The sequence below is a fragment of the Nansenia antarctica genome (assembly GCF_963989245.1).
Source record: "Nansenia antarctica genome assembly, chromosome: 17".
Lineage (NCBI taxonomy): Eukaryota > Metazoa > Chordata > Actinopteri > Argentiniformes > Microstomatidae > Nansenia > Nansenia antarctica.
In genome coordinates this window covers 7,700,285-7,719,310 of record NC_137687.1, presented here as the reverse complement: position 1 = coordinate 7,719,310, position 19,026 = coordinate 7,700,285, and the positions used below count along the sequence as shown (strand labels likewise).

The 19,026-nt window shown below is 45.6% G+C and overlaps 1 pseudogene across 1 annotated transcript in view; it reads left to right on the top strand.

The window, feature by feature from the left end:
* The first annotated feature begins 655 nt into the window (after positions 1-655).
* Positions 656-19,026, top strand: part of LOC308172845 (calsyntenin-2-like) — a 205,208-nt pseudogene continuing 186,837 nt past the window's right edge. Inside the window, exon 1 of the transcript in view lies at positions 656-815. The product of the transcript in view is annotated as a calsyntenin-2-like (transcript). The remainder of the gene's footprint in view (positions 816-19,026) is intronic.

The following is a 19,026-nucleotide window of genomic DNA, read 5'->3' as shown; positions in this document are numbered from 1 at the left end:
GAGATTAGCTAAATGAGCATGTTTCTCAGATAAAAGGAGTTGGCTGTGGCTGTGGTTTGAAGTGTGTAGAGCATTTATATAATAATATCAGTTTCCACACAAAGGTTTGGCCTTTGACTGTATTTTGTTAATACCATTATCTAATATTGATAATCTGACGCCAATGTAATTATCACTGTGCAAAGAATTTGATTCTGCTGATTTAGTGCAAGAAAGGTCAAACAGAATGAATCAAAATGAGGCTTTAATAATACTGTATACTGATATTACAAGGGAAATACTTCATAGAAAATGTTCCATTCTAATAAAGAGAGAGTAGAGATAGAGAGATGACCACAGGACATCCAAAACAATGTTACTCAGCTTTTCCCTGACCTCTTCTTTTTATATCACCCTAAAAAACACAGTATTTAAATGAAGAGCCGTTGATAAAGAGACCCAACCACATTGATCGTATTACAACTAAACTGATGACATCACAGCGTTGACACCTCAAGACATTCCACAAAGCTCACAGCTATTTTTCTTCTGGGGGGGGTGGTAAGCTGAAGAAGATGTGGACTGAAAGACTTATAGCCTAACCCTTCAAGTGTGTGTATTTGAGGTGACAGTGGGGGGGGTGTAAACGTATTGAATAGATGATGAACCTACATAAATGCCTGACCAACATTTGTCTCCCTCTTCTTTTCTAGTGAACAAACACAAGCCATGGATCGAGACTTCGTATCACGGGGTGATCACAGAGAACACCGACATCGTCCTGCTGGACCCACCCCTGGTGGCCCTAGATAAGGACGCCCCCATCCCCTACGCAGGTACGATACAATACAATCCGCCTCTCTGTGCTGTGATACTGAGAAGAGGGAAGCAAGCACCATGTTCCAGTGTCTAAAAATATCATAGTACAGATGAAATCTGTTAAATTCAATATGATGGGGGATAATATCCCAAATGGCTCCCATGGTGATAGAGGGTATCACAAAGACAAGCCTGACTATCTAGACTTGCTTACTACAGTACCATGTGACCACCCCCTGTCCCCCTATTGGGTTGCCAGTTTTTCTTTGGATTGCCAGTCCCTGTGGTGGTGTTACAACAGTAGCTGCAGGCTAACTGGCTAGCTTCAGCTTCAGCTCCAGTGCCTCCTGCCTGCCAGGCCTCCTGATGTGGCTAAGGCCCCAGTGTGGTGTGGGGATGGAGCCCACTCTCTGAGGCCCTCAGGCGCTGGACTCCAGCAGCTCTGTGATGTAGCCCGACGACTCTCTGGCTGGCTAGGCTGGCTGGCTGGCTGGCTGGCTGTGTGTGCATTTTCTCTTTCTTTGTAGTGGCCTGAGGGGGTTTCCTCTAATGGCCACCCTACAGGGAGAGCGAGAGAGATGATGAGACGGCGAGGAGGAGGGAGCTGGCTGACCGGTGTGTGTCCTCAGGCTTTGTTGCAAGAGACTGACAGTCGTGCACACACATGCACACGCACGCACGCACGCACGGACACACATACACACACACGCACGCACGCACGGACACACATACACACGCACGCACGCACGGACACACATACACACACGCGCACACACACACACAGGCACGCACACACACACACACAGGCATGCACACAGGCACGCACGCACACACGCACACACGCACACACACACACTCATCATCCTGAGTGTGGTATCTGCAGGACTGTGAAGTCAGTCATGGGGGTTGTAGATGTGGTGGATAAGTGCTAACCAAAAAACCAAAATGAATGATTTGCACATAAGACAGTGTCACTCTTCTCCCTCCTCCTCCCTTCCAGTTTCTTCTTCTCTTATTTCCTCACCTTTCCCTGACTCTCCTCCCCCTCTCTTTCTCCCTCTTGTTTGAGCTGTTGTCAGGGGTAACTCAGGCTGACAACACAGTTGGGGGCTGCCAGTTCGACAGTAATTAGCGGAAGTGATTTTTCTCTAGCCACAACCCCTTTGAACTAAGTGAGAGGGCGTCAGCACAGGTACCATTTACACCTAATTAATTACAATGACGAGAGTTTAATCACCTCTCTAGCTCAGTCAGAATTGACAGCAGTCAAAGACCTACACCTACATGCCCCGAGACAAACAAACAAACAAGGACGCACACACATGCTCTGTCTTAATTCAGACGCATACACATACACGCACACATGTATTCGATACCATGTAAAAACATTCATGAAGCATTCATGAAGCATTATCCTACCAAGACCTAGTTATTGGTTGGACTGGGCAATACTACTCCAAGGTCTCAAGCTGGCAACATCACAGAATGTCCACTTTTCAAACAGAAACCTAGTATAAACTGTGGAAACTGTATTCTTGAGCTGCACTTCTGCCTGTCAAAGGAGAATTTCTGTCACTGTGTGACAGACAATAAAGCTATCTTGAATCTTGAATCTTGAATAAGAGTTGAACAGTCTCCAGCAAGGATTTGGAGGACTCGCTTTGCTAGTTATATCACTCTTGCAATGCATTCTGTGTGGTCGGAAGATGCAACCACCCACTCACCCCACACAACCACCCACCCAACTGCACACACACACACACACACACACACACACACACACCCACCCACACAACCACCCACCCACCCACCCACACAACCACCCACACAACCACACACACACACACACACACACACACACACACACACACACACACACACACACACGCACGCGCACACACACACACACACACACACACACACACACACACACACACACACACACTGAATGTATTCACACACACACATACACACTGAATGTATTCACACACACATACACACAATATCTCTCACACACATCATTCAATGTTACTCTTATTATCCTCTGGAGACTTTAGGGGCTCCACTAACTGGCCACTGTAACTTCTCTCTGTTCCTCTTTTGATATGCTGAATCAATACACACACACACACACACACACACACACACACACACACACACACACACACACACACACACGCACACACACATGCACTGTCACATCTTGTAAGGTGGTGCAGATGTATCTTATATTAGATTTGAGATTTTGGTGAGATTTTAGGAAGATTAGTCAATCAGCATCATAGTAAAGCAGGGAATATGAATATGAGTAAACACTCAGCCTGGCTAATGCGTTGTTATTAATTAGCCTCTGCTGTCTGTCTGATTGGAAAACAAAGCTAACGTTCCAAACAGCTAATGATAAACAGCCTCTCATTAGCTGTAGCGGTTAGCAGCTCCTCATCATACAGCACTCTGCGGGTGAATATCGGTAAACAACATGCCAATGCCTTGATTAATAGGATAAGCATTAATTGTCTCTCTAGCATGATGGAGTGTAAATGTGTGATTAGGCAAAAAATATGTGTAATGTCGTGAATTCAGAATGGAGAGTTAATTCAGTTGGCATACCTACAAGAATGGTTAAAACAGAACCATTCACCACCATTTGTGCAATATGACAACCCTAGGGTACATAAGGTTGCAGAGAATAGGAAATGTTAGAATAGGTATAGCATAGCATAGAGTACAGCACAGTGTTTTATTTGTACAGTATAGTATAGTGGATAGTGTACATAGCCTTTATTTATGTAAACCAGCTCCTTTCCCTTCTTTTTTTTCTCTTTTTTTCTTTTTCTTTCCTAGCACCAGGGGAGCCCCCCCTCCCAAATGTCGTTGTTTGGTACCTGTACTATATCAATGACAATAAAGACCATTCATTCATTCATTCATTCACATTGGTTTTGCTGTGTTCTGTTTATGGGGGAGCTAAACGGGTGAGGCTGAACAGAGTTGAAGACTCTTAAGCTCCTCTTAACAATGTGGACACTATAGGAGTGTGTAATACCTGAGATTAAATGTTCATATAAGCAATCAACAGTCCTGCAGATGTAACGATTCATTGATTCCCCAAAATTAACTTGTCTTCTGTCACACAATATTAAATTGTGCCTACATGGCATGTTAATCTAGGTTTAGCATAATTAAAGATTAAGTATTAAGATTATGAGAAAAGAACATACTGGTTTAGAGTTGCCTTAAGTCCTTTTTGTATCTTTGAAAACTAATTTAATGAGTTGAGAAAAAGATTGGCGAGGCTGAAGGGTTGCTTTTAATAAGCCAACAGAGTTTTCTAACAGGTACCGTTGTGTCTATATTTTTTCAGAGCCAGGAGTTCAAAGCTGTTACTTGGAAAAAAAGCAATTAAATAGGAACTGATTTTAATTAATTTCTGAGAGAGAAATAGCGAGTCGGTTCTTGTCTTTTCACTTTTTCTCTCTTTCTTTGCTTCCTAATAAAACACCTCCTCTCATGTTTTCTGCCATTTTGTGGAGGGCTAGACTTCAACCCAAAGGCAGCCCCTCAACTGCCTAATCTCTTATACTTTCCTTTTAGCTCCCATGCCCTCTTCATCTCTCATTCCGCTACTTTAATTCAGAATTCATGCAGCTTTAGTGGATGCTGTATTCCATAACTCTCTACAGAAACAAACACAGCCAACACTAGATTGAAGCAATCCCAGGTTTCCCATCAGGCAGATACAAAACTTAACTGAAGAATGTTCTTTCATATACTGGTCAACTTCTATGAAACACTCTCCATTGAGGCAAAGAGTTTCACCACAATGAGTGTCTTGTTTCTGGCCTATTCTTAGAGACAGTGGAGTCGTCTTTCCGATATTTTTCTGATATTAGTTTCCAAACTAATTTATTAATGAAGTACTGACATTTTATTATGTGCTTCTTCACTGAACCACACAGATGAGGCAAATCATCTTTGTAATGGGATTTTTTCATCCCTGTTTGTCTCCTGAAGGGTTTGTGAACCGGCAGAGGGTTGAGAATGCTGATTAGGCCTATAGCTTCTTACCACATTGTGTTACTAATTTGTATTAAATTGTGATTGTTGAGATACTTTTGTAAAATAGTGAATGTCAGAACCGACAGTTGGATTTGTAAAGTGTTCTTCATACAGAGCAAACAATAGAAAAACAGAAAATAAAACAGCTGTAAAGAAAAAGACAATTACCGGTAGGCTGCATCCTGCCTTTCGTTTCTGTCTGGCCACAGGACCTCATCAACATCACAGGCAATGTTCTCCCTGGCCAAGCAGTGGGGAAAGTATCGCCTGGCATGACGAATCCAGCCTTGATAAGCTTCAGCAACTACATCACCACATGCTTCCTTCCTGCTTGTAGGAGTAGTATGCGTTCATGAGGCCTGCATTCATATACCTTCCAACCTTCCAAAAACTCCTGAATAGGAGTAATTCCTATTGAGAAATTGAGAATATGATGGCAGATGAAAAACAGAAAAACCTGGGTGGTCCACCAAGGTGGAACCAGTTGCGGACCAGTAAAGACAACATACCTGGGTTGGTCTGGACCATCCGACTGCTCAGCTGGGGTGAGGATATTGTGTAGTGTGTCCAGGAAAGTGCTGAGATGGGCACTATTGTAGGGGCCAAGGGTTGAATGGTGATGGAGGATGTATTGGTGATGTATAGCTGCACACGGTTGTGCTCATGGTTGTGCTCCCCTCGCTGGCCAGGAACCTCAACAATGGCACGCTGGCCAATGACGTTACTTCCCCGTTGCCACCTTATTACGAGGTTGAAACCCGCTTTATCAAAGTGGTCAACCAAAGTGGCCTGAATCTCATCAGAGGCAAAAAAAATCAGAGGCTGAATCTCTCCTAGGTCGTAGTCTTAGTGGTCCTCTTCCTCCTCCTCCTCCCCCTCCCCCTCCTCCTCCTCCCCCTCCTCCTCCTCCTCCTCCCCCTCCTCCTCCTCCTCCTCCTCCTCCTCCTCCTCCTCCCCCTCCAACTCCAACTCTCACTCCTCTCACTCTACCTCTTTGCAAAGTTGGCATCCATTGTTCACCAACACAGTAGAGTTCACCTTTGGCCCTTTTATTGTGAAAGCTATGATTGCCAATTGAAAAGCAATAAGTGTTTGCCTCATGAGGAGTCAATGGTGTGATTGGTGGTTTGAGTTTAGCATTCTGAATGGTAATACTTTACATGTGAACACAATACATTTTTATCAATGAAGAATTTTGTGTAGTGTTTTGCAAAAAGTGTGGTTTAGAACTGAAAAAAGAATGAAATTGTGTTTGTATTTGTGCAGAATTGGTGTGGTTAGTACATGAGTTTCAGGTGTTGGTCTGTGGATGCTTTTAAAAGGCCTTAAAACCTTTTAAGAGCCTTTTATTAGTCTTTTTTATTGACCTTTTTATTCTTCTTTCTTGTTTTTAATCTGTAGCACTTTGAGATTTCCATATGTTAAATGCATTACAAATAAAATGTATTATTATTATTATTAGTCAGTCCACTCTCCCTCAGTCCCTTAACCCACTTGCCTTCCTCTTTGATATCCAGCAACTTCCACATTTCATCCCTCTTTTCCTCCAGTCAGCATTCTGTCCCCCTCTTTTTCTATACTTGTCCACCCTGTCATCTGAAGTAATTTCCTCTGGACTTTGTTCCCAGTGCCATGATGTGTGTATGGGAGAGAAACCAGACATGTTGATGCCAACCTATCAGTCTTCACTGATAACCCGCAGTGTTCAGGCCCGGAAACACAGTAAGCCAGTTCAATGCAATCTCCTATTTCCCAGCAATCAATGTTGTGGCAAGAGAAAAGGGGAGAGTTTTACTGGCTTTGAACTAGGGTCATTGTCATTAGGGATACAGATGAAGTCGTCATTGTGTGGGGAGGGGAATTTGCACACACACGAGCTAGCGAGATGAGGAGACGGCGGATATCTTTAGCCTTTTCAGCATATTTATTCCTAACTTGGAGGACCGCCCACTCAAAAGGACCGCTCTGCCGTAATGTTCAACACAAAAAAAGGGATTAACTGAAGATCCCTCCACCGGAGGGACACGCCGGCTAGCGTCGGGGGGCTGGCTGGCCCCGGGGGGATTAGGCGACGTTCAGTGCCTTGCTCTCCGTAGTCCCGGGGGTACTCTGAACCTCTCGCCGGTTAGTTCGGGGTTATCCATCTCTCTATCTCTCCAGCTCGGGTCTCCTCCGAAGTCCCCTAGGCAAGGTCTCGCCTCTGGAGGAGAGAACAAAAATCTATTAACTTGAAGCTTAGTGCCATAGGCGGTTCTCACTTCTCACCCCTCGGCGCTCTCTCCGTAGGTGTCCGCCAGGGGCACCACACTCTCTGGCAGGTTATCGGGCTCCCATGAGTAGTAGCGCTGGGTAGGCTCCGCTTCTAGAGGGGTCTCGGTTCCTCCGGGATGGTATCCAAAGCGGCTCTCACGCCGCTCGACCAGCCGCCGAGGCATTGGTGTGCTTGCTCGCACTGCCTCGCTCCGGGCATCCCCCCTGCTGCGGGCTCACTGTAAGGCCCCCCTGCAGGGAGGAGGTGCTCAATGCTCCTCTAAGGGTGCCCCTTGGGTTTGGGCTCTGCCAGGAGGCCCGGTAAGTGCTGGAGTTTCTCCTGGCAGGATGACCTCTGCTGTCTGGCACTCCCCCTCTGCCGGCGGGTGTACCTCCTCCTGGGCCTCTGCAGCTGTCGACCTCGGCTTCCTCCTCCGCTGCGGCAGGTCGGGGGTCATCCTGTCCTTGAGTGTTGGGGGAAGCCGGGGATGGCTGGTTTGGGAGGCTGGTGCGTTGCCACCCTCTCGTCTTAGTGGCGCCGGTGGCCTGGCCCTCTGCTGGTCCCTCCCGGTCAGCTGCTTCCTCGAACGGAGGGAGGCGGTCCCCCTCCTGGAGCCTCTATGTGGGTTCGCATCCTCTCACCCTCTTTTGTGGCAACCTCCAGCTGAGAGGCCATCCATCCTGGAGGTCTGGGCACAGAGGCAGGGCACCTGCTCCTGCAGCTGGAGTAGGGCCCTGGTCTCGGTTGCTTCAGGGGGCTCGGGTCTCGGGACTGGCTCTGCCTCTGGCTCCAGGGCAGGCACTAGGGCTAGGGCTGGCTCTGTATCTGGGGCCGGGTCTTCCTCTGGCGCTGGGCCTACCTTTGTCTCTGTCTCTGGGTCTACCTCTGTCTCGAGGTCTACGTCTGTCTCGAGGTCTACCTCTGTCTCTGGGTCTACCTCTGTCTCTGGGTCTAACTCTGTCTCTGGGTCTACCTCTGTCTCTGGGTCTACCTCTGTCTCTGGGTCTACCTCTGTCTCTGGGTCTACCTCTGTAGGTGTGTTGGGGCTGGTGCTGCCGCAGAAGCCTCCCTCTGCTTCCCTCCGCTTCAGCTGTTCAGCTGTTCCCTCTGCTTCCCATCCCCAGCTCTCTTCCGCCTCTGTGTTGTCGCCGGTGTCGGCGTCATACCCGTCTCCTGCGGTGTCCCTGTCGCCGTCCGCGTCTGAGTCGGGGACCCGTGGACTCCCAGGCCGCCTCTGGGTGGCCTCTGGCTCCTGCTGAGGGCGCCCCCGCGGTGGCGTGGTCTCGGGGGTCACTGGGGATCTGCAGCGTTGTGCCTTGTTCTGGTCGGGTCGCTCCTCCCGGGGTCCACCCGGGCCCTGGCCTGGAGGAGAGAATCAAGGGGGTGATTCATGGGGTCCTGTCCGGGACTCTTTCTCTCTTTTCTTTTTGTCCTTCTTCTCCCCATTATGTCCCGATCGTTAACACTAATTTAAAACCCAGTACGGCCCTCCTTCTTATAGCGGAGAGAATTTATAAGCTTTTTTTCCTTAAAAAAAAAAAGTTCTCTAGCTTGGTGTGCGTAGTAGTGGTCTCTGAGGGGTAGTGGTGGTCTAGTGGATAGTGAGTTGGACTTGTGATCGGAAGGTTGTGAGTTCAAATCCCGCCTGAAGCCACACCACTACTAGTGTGCCCTTGGGTAAGGCACTTAGCCCTCAGTTACTCCAGGGGGAATGTCCCTGTAATTCGTAATTGTAAGTCGCTTTGGATAAAAGCGTCTGCTAAATGGCAAAATTATTTAAAATTATTGATTGCCCTCGTTCTCGCACCTTTTGTGGTATCTCTCTCACTATGACCAGGGGAATTTGAGTGGGATGCCACAACATACTGGACACTTTTTCTATGTACACCTCAATCACTTACACAGACACACACACACACACACACACACACACACACACACACACACACACACACACACACCCACTCTATCTCACTCTCTTTCTGTCACTAACTGACCATAAAAGTCATTTGTGTGAGTTCTAATACATTTCATATTTGTCTCAATGTCCTTGAGCCACACACACACACACACACACACACACACACACACACACACACACACACACACACACGTATCTTCCTCAAAACATCTTTTAGAGAATGTCGCCGGATGAACAGATTCCTCACACAAGGGCCACGGAAGTAGTCACCATGCTAAAGAAAGTTATTTCGCTTTGTTAACTATGATTCAGATTTATCTGACTCAGAAAGTCTCACTCCTCCATGCAGTCAGCTCTGAGTGCTTTGACCTTCCAGTTCCATAGTTATAATCATGCTGGGCTAAATAAAAGAGTAAAAGGTGGAAGGTGGAGAAGGGAATAGTACTGAGGAAAGAAATTGCTGTTATCTCCAGGAATGATGTTCTACAGTGAAGATAAACTTGATGAAATGTCATTGCTTTTGAGATTAGTGTAATATAGTAGTATAATATTCCAAGATCGAAGTAGAGAGGAATAACAAATAATGTTTGTATTATGTATTGTTTGTTGTTCCTCTCTTGCCCGGAACATTGTTTGTTATTCCTCTCTACTTAGATCTTATGGGCCAATTGCAACCAAACGATCTGACTTGCTGATTAGCTGAGTGCTTAGTTCTAGTTAGTTAATGGGAAGGGAATGGGGGGGTTAGAACAACGGGTGATGACCATCAGCTGCATGCAAAATTGTATTCACTTGCAACCAAAAAGCCACCTAAATTTAGCTGAGGCACAGCTAGTCTGTTAGATATTCAAGTGTAACTTCACTCTTTCATAATAGATGACAGGGAACACTGCATCTGAGGCTCTCTGATAAAGAATTACGTAGCATACATATGACGTCTGATCAAAAACAGAGAACAGTACGTTGACTGTTATGACATGATTGTTGTTTAGGCAAAATCAACATCAACACTTTGGGCTGTAGATTCACTTGACTTTCACAGAAAACAACATTGATCTGCTACTTATAACCAATAGACTGTCCTATTTCAACCAGTATTTCAACCAGTACCAAACCTGTGTATGTTCTGTTACGACCACGCCTGGTGGTCACAACAAAAAGAGAAGTCCAAACATGATCAAGGATTAAAGTAATATTTATTAACTTAAAGAATAAACAATATAAGAATGTAAGGTGAAGTCTGTGTAATCAGTATTGTGTGTAGTGTATGGATGAATGGAATAGGCAGCCAACAGCCAACTGTGTCGTCAGAGGTCTGTAATATTTTTTGAGTATTCAGAGCGTCTGGAACCTCTATTTTTTTCAAGTGACTTGAAGGTGACGTAATTTGTGCCGTCACTGAAAACAGATGTTATGGCACCATATTATATATATATGTATATATTTATATTTCAAAGCCGATATCCTACTTTCCTGTGATATACAGCATTCGCCAATGCGGTTTACTGTGTTATGATTAACTGATCAGATATCTAAACGTATTAAATGAAAGCAGAGATCGGGCCTGTAATTGGCCCCATGCAGTTTAAGAGGTCAAGTGGAACGCAGATGTTGCATCGATAGCAACAGCTCTCTGTATTGTGGCCAGTCCGCCCATTTCCTTGCCTCCTGTCCTCTCCATCCGTTAAGATGAGCAGGTTCGTCAGGAGAGGGGGCCATCATAGCGAGTCTCGCCCTAATTGATTCAGGAGCAGACAAGTCCACTATTCCCATCGATCAGCCATTAGAGGCCAGTACTATGGATGGAAGCCTCCTCGCCTGCAACCACCAGAAGGAAGTGAGTTTCCTTGTTATCAGTATGTGCCCGTCATTCTGGGACATCCCTGGCTAGAGGACCACAACTCGCAGATTGATTGGACTTTGGGTCAAATTATGTCCTGCAGCCCTTTTTGCCAGACCCATTGTTTGCACTCTGCCCAAGGCCCGGTTTCCATCCCAAGCCCCAGTCCAGCTACCAGCCCCAGACTAGGGGCCTCATTTATAAAGCTTGGCGTGTAAACTGGTGTAAACAGCCTGCGTACGTAGAGAAGCAAGAACGTTTACGCACACCAACATTCAGATTTATAAAACGGTGCGCACGCAAGTGGAATTTGCGGTGCGCAAGTTCCATGCCTGCTTCCCTTTTTGGCTCTTTGGCTACTCTTCTAAGTATCCTTCTGACTCCCTGATCCATCGGAATCAGAATGTTGCCATTCATGGTTTGTCTATGTGCCACTCTTCCAGCTCTGTAACCTTGCTTGTCTGCCCGTCAAACTTGTTGCCTAACCCTTGTTCTCCAGTGTCCTCCAGAAGATAGCTAATCTGACTGCCCGCCTGCCTGCTTGACCTCTGCCTGTCCCCTAACCGCCTGCCTGCCCACCTATTAAAACTATTTGCTTGGGGCGCTTAGGTGGTGTAGTGGATTAAGCGCTGACCATGTAACCGCAGGGTCCCCGGTTGGATTCCGGCCGGGGACATATCCTGCATGTCGTCCCTCCTCTCTCTCTCACCCATCCTTCCTGTCTAAATCTTCACTGTAACTGTCAATAAAGATGAAAAATACGAGTGGGACTGCCCCACTCATAAAAAATAACTTTAAAAAAAACAAACGATTTGCTTAACCCTTAACTGCCTGTCCCGTGTCTGCATTTGGGTTCAGCCTTGATCCATGACACATTCAGAATGTTGGCAGCAATTAACCAGATGAGTTTGTGTGTGTGTGTGTGTGTGTGTGTGTGTGTGTGTGTGTGTGTGTGTGTGTTTGTGAGTCTATGTGCCTGTGTGTATGCAAATGTGTTTTGACATTGACACATAATACAGTACTTTAATGGCATTACCGTTGACAGGGAAGCAAAGGTAAACAGGATGTTTACAGGACCTGTAATTCAATGTAATATAAATGTGATATATCTTTAGGCAAAAGTGAATTAGCTTACCACATGTTTGAGTGATGTGTTGTGAACGGTAAACACCGATGTTAATGGTGAGGTATGGTAAAATGGAGTTATCTAGCTTTGATGTTGATGTATAGCTTTTATGTTAAGGGTTATAGACAGATTAAACGTACTGTAGGTAGTCTGAAATGATGGAAGAGATTGATGAAGTTTGCTTCCTGTTTAATGAACGAGGTTCAAGATACAGAGGATGGGAGTTGAGTTTCATTGACTTGTTCATCATCAACATCACTCGTGCATATTCTTACTCGCATACACACATACAGGGCCCTATTATGCACTTCTTAACTTGCCGTCTTAAGAACCGGCTGCGTTGAGTCATTAGCGCTATGCTATTATGGAAGTCCTAAGAAGGAGGTCAGCGCGCTTCTCTGCCTCTCCCTTCTGAAATAAAGCATTTATACTGTGACCGTAATTGACGTCTTGCCGTGGAGCCACGTGCGTGTTCATGTGTGCCCACATGCATGCGCAAACCGCGGAGGCGCACTCGTGTTTCAAAACGTGCATGTTTAAAAGTCTAAACTTAAGAACTTTTCAAACCACTTCTTAGCGCTAGGAGCAAAGTCAGATCGCATAATAGCAGGGGCGCCTAGTGCACTTCATTAACATATGAACACTCCCACAATGAGTAATATATGCACGGGAGTATTACGTCTTATCGTAATATCGACACCTATCGACACCAGCATAATAGCAGTAGCGCGTATGAAGCGCATAATAAGGGTGGCGGTAGGTCTTAACCTGGCGGTGCGTCTTAATTAAGACTTAAAGGGAATGGCACCTGGCACGCTGATTGGGTTGATTGAGAAGACGCCCAAAACACACCCATGACTAATTTCTTTGCTTAGCGCCGGGTTTTAGGCGCCCACTACCGCACGCATAATAGCAAAGTGGTTTTGACCACGCCTCCACGTCTTACGTTTAGATCTACCGCCTCGTCTTATTGCTTAAGACTTATGAAGTGCATAATAGGGCCCACAGTCTCCTAGCCTGTATACAACTGTTATGATGAGGTCCTGGGGCCTCATTAATAAAAATGTGTGGAGGATTCATGTGAAAAGGTTGCGTACAGACGAAACAAAGAAAGTGCTTACACACAAATATTCTGATTTATGACGGTGCATACATACCACGCCGGTTTCCCTTTATACATCACAATCAAGTCTACATTTTGCACACGTGAGCTAGCATCTTGTCCCACCCTTTCAACGCCCATAGTTGCCTATAAGTGGTCAGTAAAATGCCCCTAATGAATATTCATCCATACTGACTGCATGATGACAATGATGGCAAGTCTTCTGATTCTGATTCTGATTCTGATTCTGATTCTGATTCAAATCCCAGCACATGGATTAGAATGTCACTGACCTCTATGGTAAACACAGGACCTCACAATCCCTTAAAACAAGAGCATTAGATTAGATTAGATCCAACTTTATTGTATTTTCAGAGTACAAGTACCAGACAACGAAATGCAGTTTAGCATCTAACCAGAAGTGCAAATAGTGATATAAAAAGACAATATAAAAACATGACAGTGATAGTAGTGATAGGTACAGTATGGCAAGTATGGTAGTTTAGAGGTACAGTATATACAGTTATGAGCTATGTACAGTTAAGGTGGCTTATGTACAGTATATCATGTACAGATATATAAACGAGGCTATAACAAAGAGAGAGCAATGTGAAAAAAGATAGTATGTGCAAAGGTAGTATTGTAAACAGCAGTAGTGCAACGGCTAAATTGGACTGTTCACACTGGCTGGAGGGGGGGGGGGATACTGAGAGTAATTGACAATGTACCCCGTGGAGGGGGGGGGGGGGGGTTGTTCAGCGGAGTGTGTGGAGGGGGGGATTGTTTATCAGAGTGACGGTGTGTTCTGTAGCCTGCTAGTATGGGACCTGAGAATTCTGCATTTCCTGAGGCTGTCACACCGTGGCTGGGGTCGGAGGTAATGCTTGCTGCCCTCCGCCGACACCGGGCTGCCTGGAGGAACTCGATGGTAGGGAGTTTGGTGCTGGACACACTGTGATGCAGTTGGTTAGGATGCTCTCAATGGCGCAGCGGTACAAGTCGGTCAGAATACTGGGAGACAGCTGGGCTTTATTCATCTCCTCAGGAAGTATAGGCGCTACTGACGCTACTGGCACTACTGGCACTACTTTTGACCAAGGAAGAGGAGTTGAGTTTCCAAGAGAGGGTCCTCGGAAAATGTGGACACCCAGGAACTTGAAGCTATGAGCACACTCCACCCCAATCTCATTGATGAAAATGGGGTGAGTGTAACGTAGGCCCCAGTTTTCCTGAAGTCCACAATGATCTCCTTGGTCTTACTGGTGTTATATGCACACCACACCGCCAGTAGCTGGACCTCCTTCCTGTAGTTCTCATTGTTGTTGTTGCTTATCAGGCCTACCACTGTGGAGTCATCTCTGAACTTGATGATGGTGTTACAGTAAAGAGCCAGGCATTGGCACGCAGTTGTAGTTGAAGAGAGAGTAGAGGATGGGGGCTCAGCACACAGTCCTGAGGCATGCCGGTGTTCAGGGTCAGGGTGAAGGAGGAGTGGTTGTCTGACTTGACAAGCTGGGGTCTGTTGGTTAGGAAGTCTAGGGGTCGAGTTGCAGAGGGCGATGCTGAAACCAAGGTGTCTGAGTTTGGTGACCAGCTTGGAGGGGATGATGGTATTGAATGCTGAGCTGAAATCAATGAACAGCATCCTTGCATAGATGTTGCTTGTGGCCCAGGACAGACTTTTAGGTGGCCCAGGACCGACTTCTCACATCCATAGCTTGGAATGGGTGAACCTGGGCCTGGGAAGGGATACCTGACTTGAATTAACTGTAAAGGTTGCCAGAAAATGACTGAGACAAAAGGAGCGAGGTCTGCAAAGGATAGAGGTGGTAGAGGAACAAACAAAGATAGAGAGAGGGAGTGTTGTGTGTGTGTGTGTGTGTGAGTGTGTGTGTGTGTGTGTGTGGGAGGGGGTGGGGGGGTATGAGAGAGATGTAGTAGATGAGTTGAGGAGAGAGGCAACAGTGTTAGATTTAGTTGTATCTTGTAACGGGATGTTGTAAGAATTAGTGAAATTAAATGTACAAGATTGGCAACCAAAATCCAATCTGCTCCTCGCCTCTCTCCGTCACTATGTGAGGCTGATGGAGCTTGGATGCTTGTGACAGTCCAATTAAGGCTATTTGCATATCTGGTAGCTTAAATTATTGTTACTTACTGGAGCATAAAATGGAGGTGCAATTCTGAGTGAGATAGTCGATCTGGACCATGGACCTTAGAGAAATCCTTCGTTGTGTGTGTGTGTGTGTGTGTGTGTGTGTGTGTGTGTGTGTGTGTGTGTGTGTGTGTGTGTGTGTGTGTGTGTGTGTGTACCGATGAGGACAGGTTAGGTTGGGATTATTATCTGAGGAACGTACGCCTCCCCCACCCCATCCTCATCTCCCTTCCCTCTCTTGTTCCTTTGTACCTCACCCCCTCCCCTAGCTCTCTCTCACTTACTTTCTTTCTTTCTTTCTTTCTTTCTTTCTTTCTTTCTTTGTTTCTCTCTTTCTCTCTCTCTCTCTCTTAACCTCCCATTCATCCCGAGATGAGAGTAGCATGTGAAGAGGTTGATCAGCAGAGGGACTCAGGGCAGACCATGAGAGGATGAGTCAGCCCAGAGAAGATGAGTCTCTAAAGATGTGTGTCTGGTGTGTGTGGTGTGTGTGGTATGTGTGTCTCTAAAGATGTGTGTGGTATAAGCTGTGATTTCTCCATTCATATTTAAACCCTCCTCTCTCCTCCTCAACCATCCTTTCCTCACCACTGCACCATCGCTGTGTCAGCTCTGTAGTCCCCCCCCCCCCCAGATATCAAGAATGCCTTTCACCTCAACACATTCATGTTTGACTGCCTGGTGATTTTAAGATGTCAGGCAATCTGTTATAATAAGTGCTACCCTCATATAGATGATTTTTAAAAATGCAATGCATGTTGATTGGTGGAATGATTCTAATCATATAGCATTCAGTGTGGAGATCCTTATGATAATATATGCAAGATTGAAACTCTGGTTGCTTTATGATGTCCTATGCAGTGGATGTGAATATGTTGATGTGCTTATATAATATTAAGGAGCTACACTCACCGAACGCTTTATTAGGAACACTTACAACACTAGGGATGGGACAGAATAATCGATTATTTGAATAATCGTTCTCTAGGGTAAAAGACGGTTTTAAAAAATGTGGACCGTTAAAAATGTTTTCCCATTCAAATAAAATGAACACGGTGGCTAAAAGATATGCTGTGTATTAGTACAGTGTCGCTTGAATGCCACAGCCTATTTGAGGTTAGCTGCCACAGACAGGTTTCGGGGTTGGGGGGGCATGTGGGCGGAGGGGGTCGGATAAGTATTGGGGGGCACAGCCATGGAGGGACTTGTAGAGATGCGGGACTTGACCGGAAGCCAGTGGAGGTGGATGAGGGTGGGGGGTGATGTGCTGCCAGGGCTTTGTGTGAGTGAGAACACTGACAGCAGAGTTTTGGACATACTGGAGCCTGTCCAGGGTTTTGTTGGGTACCCCGAACAGGACACCATTGCAATAGTCCAGACGGGAGGTGACAAATGCATGAACCAGGGTTTCAGCAACAGACTCCGAGAGTGACGGTCGGAGTCTGGCAATGTCCCTTAGGTGGAAGAAGGCAGATTCGCTGTGTACATACATCTACTGATGCCTCTGGACACATCTTCAGTGATGATCTTCATGTAATGAATCATGTCATCATGGACCAGAATCTCAAAGGAATATTTCCTTCGATTGTGGAATCAACGCCACAAAGAATTGAGGCTGTTTTCATCTGTTGGATCAATGCCCCTACCCAGTATTAGTACAGTGTTCCTAATAAAGTGTTCGGTGACTGTATAAGCACCACAATGACACAATCTCTCTCTATGAAATGGGTTTCATAACAGATTGATTTAGAATCAGTGTGGGCTTTACCCACTATAAGTGAGCACAGAGCTTAAGCACTGTGCAGAAGTTTGACTATCAAAATCTTTTGATAGAGTTTTATTTTGTATTTATGTCTGTTTATTTGACTTTGGCTGCTGTATCTACCGTTCATAATTTAACTTGAATGTTATTGGTGGAAATATATCCGTCTTTGCGGTGCAAAGTTTGCTACGATCTGCTCCTAACGTTAATGTAGACTAGCCTAATTAATGGTAATTTAATACAACACCTGTGTGGCGGAGTGATACATAATAGTTAAAAGTCCCAGTGCTGTTGTTCTCTATACCAGCACTCATGGAATGCGACCAATTTCTTGGTCGGAACTAATTGTTTGTGTATAAAGTTTGTTATTGAGGGCTGTCTGAGAGTGTGCCAAAGTGAGATGCATTAACACATGAGAGTGAATGTAATCCCTCAAAAGGTGCCTTGTCTCAAGGTTTGGCCTCTAAAAAGCTCCAGAGACTATCCTCCAATTCGGCCCGCAGAAACCAGAATAATTTATAGGAACGGCCCCTTCTTGCTTAGTAATTATCAACTGTCTGTGTTTTTATCTGGTGTATTTAATCACAGTCTGGGGTTGAACAACCTTCAGCTTCCCCAGTGCTCTTAGTACCTCATGTTTTGAGATAGCACATTGCTGTTTGTCGGTGTTGATTTGCTGTAATCTCTCCCTTAGGGTTTTATTGTATACTGAATGCAATGTGCAACATATTACTGTGCAGCTCTACCCAAGCAGACAACATGTGTTCCCCCGTTTCTTTCTGTTTAGTTGGTTTCTCCCACTGTCCTTTCAAAACACTCTTGGGATCGCAGGAGTACACTAACTCTCGGCTAAGAATAGAGGTAGTACGCTTTGCAATATTTACAGCAGGGATGTGAGGCTGTGTGCTGTCTTCTGCCAGTATACGTGTGTCAGGAGTGGGATATCGCCCTGCCAGGTATTATTGGAGTTTATCAGAGTGGCACAATGCCTCTCACATTGAACGGCTGTGTTTTATTTATGCCTTCCTTTCTCTGTTCATTTCTACGCTGCGAGTTCATTCCTGTCATGTTCCCCATGCCTGATCCCTTTTGAGATCCTGACAGTTACAAGCGGACAGAAGAATACTGAAAATGGCTTCACCAGCGCAGCCTTTCATTGAAGCTGTCATATGTAATTCAAATGAAAAGCCAGGGTGGAGAGCGCACAAAGGGACAGAAAAAATAAATCTGAGCAAGGGAAATAAAATGAAAGAAAACAAGTGGTTTTGGCATTTATCATCTGCTGTTTGACATGTCGGAGGAGGGGTGATGAGTCATGTTGATAAAAGACACACAGGAAATTATGAATGTGTCCAGTGTGTAAACTTTAATGGGCCGAGCCTTGGACTGCATCTATTTGCCAATATTTAATTAATTGTAATGTGATCAATCAGAGAGTAGCGTTGGTACACTACTCATGAGGCACCTAACCAATCAGACACATCCTATAGCTCATTATGCTGGCCAAACCTCTGAGGAAAATGCTCTGCCAACATTAAATGATATAAGTAACACATTTTATATATATTTTTACATCCGTGCAGCCAGTCACTCTGGACAGATTTAGCAGTGTCTCTTCAATACTGTATATGTGAGTGTGTGTGTGTGTGTGTGTGTGTGTGTGTGGGGGGGGGGGGGGGGGTGTATCCTACAAGATTGGTTTAAGCATTTACTTCTGTACATCTTATGACTCAGGTATTATGAGTGAAATAAGGGGACTTTTAAGCCGGTGAATCTCATCTCCAGATGAGAAAGTCCCATGTCTGCACAATCGCTGGAGGTCTCTGGACCCTACTCCAGCTTTTCTCCCTCTCCTCTTTTGTCTAATGGTTGCAGGTACTTAAAGATGACATGAAAGCCTGGCGTGTGTTCATCTTGGGATCCCAATGAAGCGTTTCTCAGGGGTCACTTGCAGTTTATCCCCATATGAAAGCAGACGAGTTCCTATACCTCTCCCATTACCTTTCCTGGGC